Raw genomic sequence first — 6,019 nt, 5'->3', positions numbered from 1 at the left:
TTAATTAGAGAAAGCCCTTCATAAATATTAGATTTGACCTTATTTTCTCACCCTACCATTTAAGATGAGACAAAATTGCACTTGCAAGTTGCAATGCAACCCTTGCTGCCACATGGGTTCATATTTAAATCCATATCTGCCCCAAAAATACATCAAATTTACACCTACGATTCTAACCCTACCTAAAATACACAACATTCTCATTTAAAACCCCACTTGCAGACAAAATATACAAGCAAATAACATCTGATATCACCTTGGGCTAACATTTGCAACCCTAGCGGCCACAAAAGATAACCATACTGCATATTTAAAAGTCCACCCGCCACTTACTTTATACGCTCATTTTTTATAGAAATTTATATCATAAAGGGAAAATTTAAGCTACAAGAACCTTGCTTAATCTGTAGTCATCGCCTTTTATTGCCATCCATTTGTTTAAAATAAAAAATCACATTAAAAACCAAAACCCACTAAAATTACCCTAAGCCTTGACAAACACAAATATCACCGTAAACACGAATGATCATTTATTATTTCTTTGGGTATTGTGTATGTTGGCAAACCACTCGTATTGGTAAAAATATGTACAATAATACTTCTTTGGGTATTGTGTATGTTGGCAAACCACTCGTATTGGTACATATATGTCCAACAATATGTATTGGTATGAAAACCGTATGTAGACCTCCCGCTATTTGTTGATAGTCAACCTTCTTTTCTCTTATTCCTATTTTCTCCTCCATGCAAACAACTTCATATGTGTTGATATGGTTGATACCATTATTTTGCATGTGTTGAAGTATTACTGCATGATTTCTCCTAGATGTGTTGGCTTTTGAAATCCATGTGAAAATCAAGCTATTCATACATATGACAAGTTGTAGTTTTGTCGCTTTGGTTGCCGATGATAGGACAATAGGTGAAATAATAGCTTACACATATGGGCATTAAAAATAGAGCCCGACCGTATATGTTTCCTAGTGAACAACAAATGATAAATGGTTCTTTTCATACAAGAGTTCTAGAACTACTGTACAATGAGACATGAAAAAGTATCATATTAACTAACTTAAACTATTCACACGTGTCCACCACACGTGTGTCCGAAAGATTGGACATATTGTAATTATCAGGACTAGGTGTTACGAATGTCCCCTTAATGTGTGTATTTAATAGACTTATATGACATCCAAAAACGATGAAAATTATTATGAATATGCTTTAGAAAGAATTGTGTGTCATTATTACTGCCACAATATGCCCCATGTACCTTTGACAACTTAATATGGAAAATTAATGCAGAATAACCCTTCGTAAACACTAGACGTGATCTTATTTTCCTGACCCATCGGTTAAAATAAAAGAAGTCACACTTGCAATTGCAACTCTATAAGCCACAAAAAAGCCACAGGCTCATATTTAAATCCCCACCGCCACAAATTTACATCTACAATCATAACCCCAACCTAAAATATGCTATATTCACATTTGAAAGCCTACCCGCCACCAAAAATACTCTAGATTCACATTTTAGACCCTAACAGTCACAAAAAGGTTTGTATAGAGAACCTCGAAAATCAGAGATCACCTTGGGTTAAAATTTGCAAGCTTAACCGTCACCAAAGATAACCCGACTTCATGTTTATATCTCCACCGACCAACTATGTATCACATCTCTATCTTTTGTAGACACCTATCTCTCCCTAATAATAAAGCAAATAGGGTTTCTGGTCGTCCGTCGTGGCACTTTTGCAAAAACACCCCTCTATTTCTTCGTAATCAACCCGCGACCCTTCATTAAGTGGAAAAATGTTTCGTTTTTTCAAATAAACCCCTGCATCGGGGCGGACCAAGGCAGCAGCCACCCACCGACTCCTCCCGAGCCCCTGATTTGCTCACCGCGCCGCCGCCCCGCTCCTTCCGCCGGTCGCCGCCTCGCTCCTCCCGACGGTTGCCGGCCCCGATCCACGCCGGATCCCGCCGCTGGCGAGCTGTCGAAGCCTTCGCCCCCAGCCCTGCCTCCTCTGGAGCTCCGCCCAGATCCGGAGCGCAGGCGGAGCATCTGGCGGTGCAGGAGATCCAGCACGCCGCCCATCGCCGCCGCACGCGTCGCTCTGGTGCATCACGAACACCTTGAGCACGTTGAACAGTGCGCCCGCCACCCACAGCACGCTCTCGCACAGGCTAATCCACCTCTCGCTCTCGCCTGGCAGGGTGGGCTCACCGCGGCGGTGGAGTACGGCCGCGACGAGGAAGAGCAGGCTGCCGAGGAGGACCGGGACCTGCACGCTGGACTGCAGCAGCTGCGCGCGGCCGTCGGCGCGCTCGTACGTCTCGCATGAGCTGAGCACCGAGCCCAGGATCCAGAGCACCGCGCCGGCGAGCAGGGCGTCGGCCGCGCCTCTCTAACCTGTCGCCCTGCTCCACCATCAACACGAAAATGCAGCAGTTGGTCAGTTAAAGCGATCGCCGAGCTCATCGATGATTGTGGTTGTCGACGGTGCACACTCACTCACCTTGGAGAAGAGCTGCAGCGCGAGGCCGACGATGGCGAGGACGCAGCCGACGGCGTGGAGCGCGGGGGCGAGGAGCTCGATGAGGCCGGGCTGGGGGTCGAACCGGGCGAGGCCCACGCGGCAGTCCATGCCGGTAAGGTGCGCCCCCAGGTCGTGCGCGTTCACAGCCGCCACCACGGCCAATGCCACGCCGGCCACGGCGAGCCCGGCGTCCCTGGGGCCAACACCGCCCTCGGACGCGCACAGCGCCGCGAGCCCCGCGTCCCTGGGGCCAACACCGCCCTCGGACGCGCACAGCGCCGCGAGCCCCGCGGCCAGGAGCAGGGTCCCGAACATGTACGCACCGGCGTTGATGTACTCCCACCAGCGCACTGCCAGCGCCGACCCGTACAGCCGCGCCTCCCTCGCCGTCGCGAGCTTCACCATTCCCCCTGGCCGGTCGAAGGGGGTGAAGCAGAGCTCATTCCAGGCTGCTCCGTGGACGCGTTACTCCGGACGCCAAGTAGTTAAGTAGCCAAAAACCGCGGCGGGTGGGAGTAAATGCGGCGGCGGGAGTTGAGGGCGGCGGAGATGGATGCGTCGGCGGAGTTTGGAAGGAGCGCGCGTGGCGCCGTGCATGGAGAGACGGTGAACAGGTGGTCTCTGGCTGTCTGCTCTGCTCCGAGGTGGAGTCATCTTTTTGACCAAAGGAAACATGGGCACATGCACACCAAATGTTTGGTTGCGATGCTACATGTGGCCTTTTTTCTAGGCAATGCTACACCTGGCGTTTCATATGTGTTGTGCGCCACGTACTACCAAATACCCACGCAACATCTTTAACTTTTGTGCCGTCGTACGTGCCTGGCTATCTCTCCATATATATATATACCTAATAATAAAGCGGCTATTGCTTCCCTCGGAAAACCCACCACGATATTTTTATAAAAAAGCCCCTATAATTTTTGTTATTCAACCCGCGCTCCATCATTTATGTGCAATGCAAAAGGAAAAAACGATTCACTGCAAAAATTATACCCGTACGCATCGCCTCCTCCCGTCGACCCTGGGCCACCCTGGCTTGTGCCCAGGCCGTCGCCACACCACTCGCCGCCGTGGCCGACCTCAACCGCCACCGCTGCCGATCTCAACCCACCCGCCTCCGCGGCTGTACCTCTCCCCGCTCACTGCCCCCGTTGCGGCGCTCGAGCGCATCGCGTCGACCCTGGTCCACCCTGGCCTGTGCCCAGGCCGCTGCCACACCACTCGCCACCGCGGCCGACCTCAACCACCACTGCTGTCGATCTCAACCAACCCGCCTCCGCGGTCGTATCTCTGCCTGCTTGCTGCCCCCGTTTTGGCGCTCGAGCACAGCTTTTGGATCAAAACAACGCGATAGCTACAGCGACTTGGGATGATGCGTCTGCTCGATGCAGAACGGCGGTGGCGCACGGATAAGGCGCGACGGAGCGAAGTACTTGCAGGTGGAGGCGGGCCTCCATGGCTCACAGGGGAACTCCGAGGTTATGGCACGACAACGGCGACTCCTTATGGCCAGATAGAGGCGCCTAACCCTTGCTCCCCTCAATGTATCCCCTCCTCCGGCAGGAACTCATTATCTGGTGGAGATCGCCTCCCCATGCCTCCAACCGTGTGCCAAGCACCGGGCAAGAAATTTTGTTTTGTGAGAATTTGTTTGCTGATGAATGAATGTATTTAATGTAAGATTGCATTGTTGTAGAGAGAGAGAATGGAACACCACCTTCAGTTTGTCATCTGATCCCACATTCTCTACCCCATGAGTGAAATAAGATAACAGTCCATTGATCAATTCAGGTAGCCTCTTTGTTTTGCTTTGCTTGTCCCGCTCAATTTCTCATCATGGTGGAATTAACAATGGACGGGTTGATTTCCCAACAAAAAGGATAGGACTCACTACATTAGTTAGTTAGCTTATTATTTTAATAAATCAAAATGATTATAAAAATTGAAAGCGTGTGATATTTTTTCTTCCGTTGCAACGCACGGGCCTTTGGCTAGTCTCTCCTTAATAATAATAAAGCGCCGACTGCTTCTGTCGTCCGTCGTGGCATTTTTGCAAAAAAAACCTCCTGTTTTTGGAGAATCAACCCGCAGTCCCTTCTTAAGTGAATCTGAGAAAACGCTTCATTGTTTCAAAAAGCCCCCTACATTTGTAAGAATTTCAATGAGCATCCTAGCTTATCCATTCCCTTCTTCACCGACGGGCAAGGAGGCGATGGAGCTCGGGGAGCCTCCGGAGGGGCCTTCTCGCCGGGGAAACGAGGCCGAGGGGGCAGGCGGAGGCGAAGCGGGGCGGCGCGGGAGGCCAGCGGGCAGTTCGGTCGGTCCAGGCCCGTGGCTGCGAGGGCCAGCGCCGAGCGGGACGGTGCCGCGGCGGCCGTCCAGGCGCGGTCAGGGAGGACCATCGAGGAGTGCGAGGCGGATGCCATCGCCCGGAAGTTCCCCGCCGCGCCGCCGCCGACCAGGCCGCAGGCCCCCAGCGGCACCCCGGAGATCAGGCCCCTCGTACATGACGGCATTCCCCTCTTATCCGGCACCTGACCAACGAGTTCCAGGTTTCACTCGCTGTGCTAAATTGTGCGTTTGTTTGATGTGTGTGCAGGACATGGCGAAGCGCCCTCGCCATAACCGGAGGTCGCCGGCGCTCCGGGCAGCGTTCCAGGAGACCAGCATTACTCCCGCGAACCTCGTCCTCCCTCTGTTCATCCATGAAGGTTGGTAATTGGGATACTGGAACATGGTTGGTGCAACCGCGCAAGCATAACTGAGATTGGTGGGTTACAGTTTGGCTAACTGGTAGTATTTTTGGTACTGATGTGCAGGTGAAGAAGACACTCCCATTGGAGCTATGCCTGGGTGCTTCAGGCTTGGATGGAGGCACGGGCTTTTGGAAGAGGTACCCAACTTACTACGACGGTGCCTTGAATTATGATACATTAGGCGATTTTGTGGAGTAAGGACATTGTTGTCCCTATATTTTTCTACCAGAAACAGTGCATGTGTATCCATATTACAATGATACTTAGTAATGCGCTAACCGAAGAAAACAGTTCTGTTGAGCTGCTATTTTTCACAGGTTTACAAATCACGGGATGTTGGTGTTAACAGCTTTGTGCTATTCCCAAAGGTCCCTGATGGTTTAAAGGTCTTGTCAGAAACATAAATTCTTTTCGTCTAATTGAATTGCGTCGGCTTTATGGAATAACTATAGCCTTCTTTGTCCATCAGACTCAAACAGGAGATGAGGCATATAATGATAATGGTTTAGTGCCCCGAACAATCCGTCTGCTCAGGGATAAGTACCCTGACATTGTGAGTCACGCGTTTCATTTGATTAGTCATTGTTTCATTACATCATTTATGCTAAATGCTAACATGTTTGATTCCCATCATACTACCGTTTAGGTTATCTACACTGATGTTGCTTTGGATCCGTATTCTTCTGATGGTCATGATGGCAGTGTGAGAGAAGATGGTCA

General features: G+C 50.6%; 1 pseudogene; it reads right to left on the bottom strand.

Annotated features, from left to right (window-relative positions):
• Positions 1–1,898: 1,898 nt before the first annotated feature.
• On the bottom strand, positions 1,899–2,945 carry LOC123428619 (annotated as a pseudogene).
• Positions 2,946–6,019: the final 3,074 nt, after the last annotated feature.

Source organism: Hordeum vulgare, chromosome 2H, assembly GCF_904849725.1.
Source record: "Hordeum vulgare subsp. vulgare chromosome 2H, MorexV3_pseudomolecules_assembly, whole genome shotgun sequence".
Lineage (NCBI taxonomy): Eukaryota > Viridiplantae > Streptophyta > Magnoliopsida > Poales > Poaceae > Hordeum > Hordeum vulgare.
This window is presented reverse-complemented; position numbering and strand designations above follow the sequence as displayed.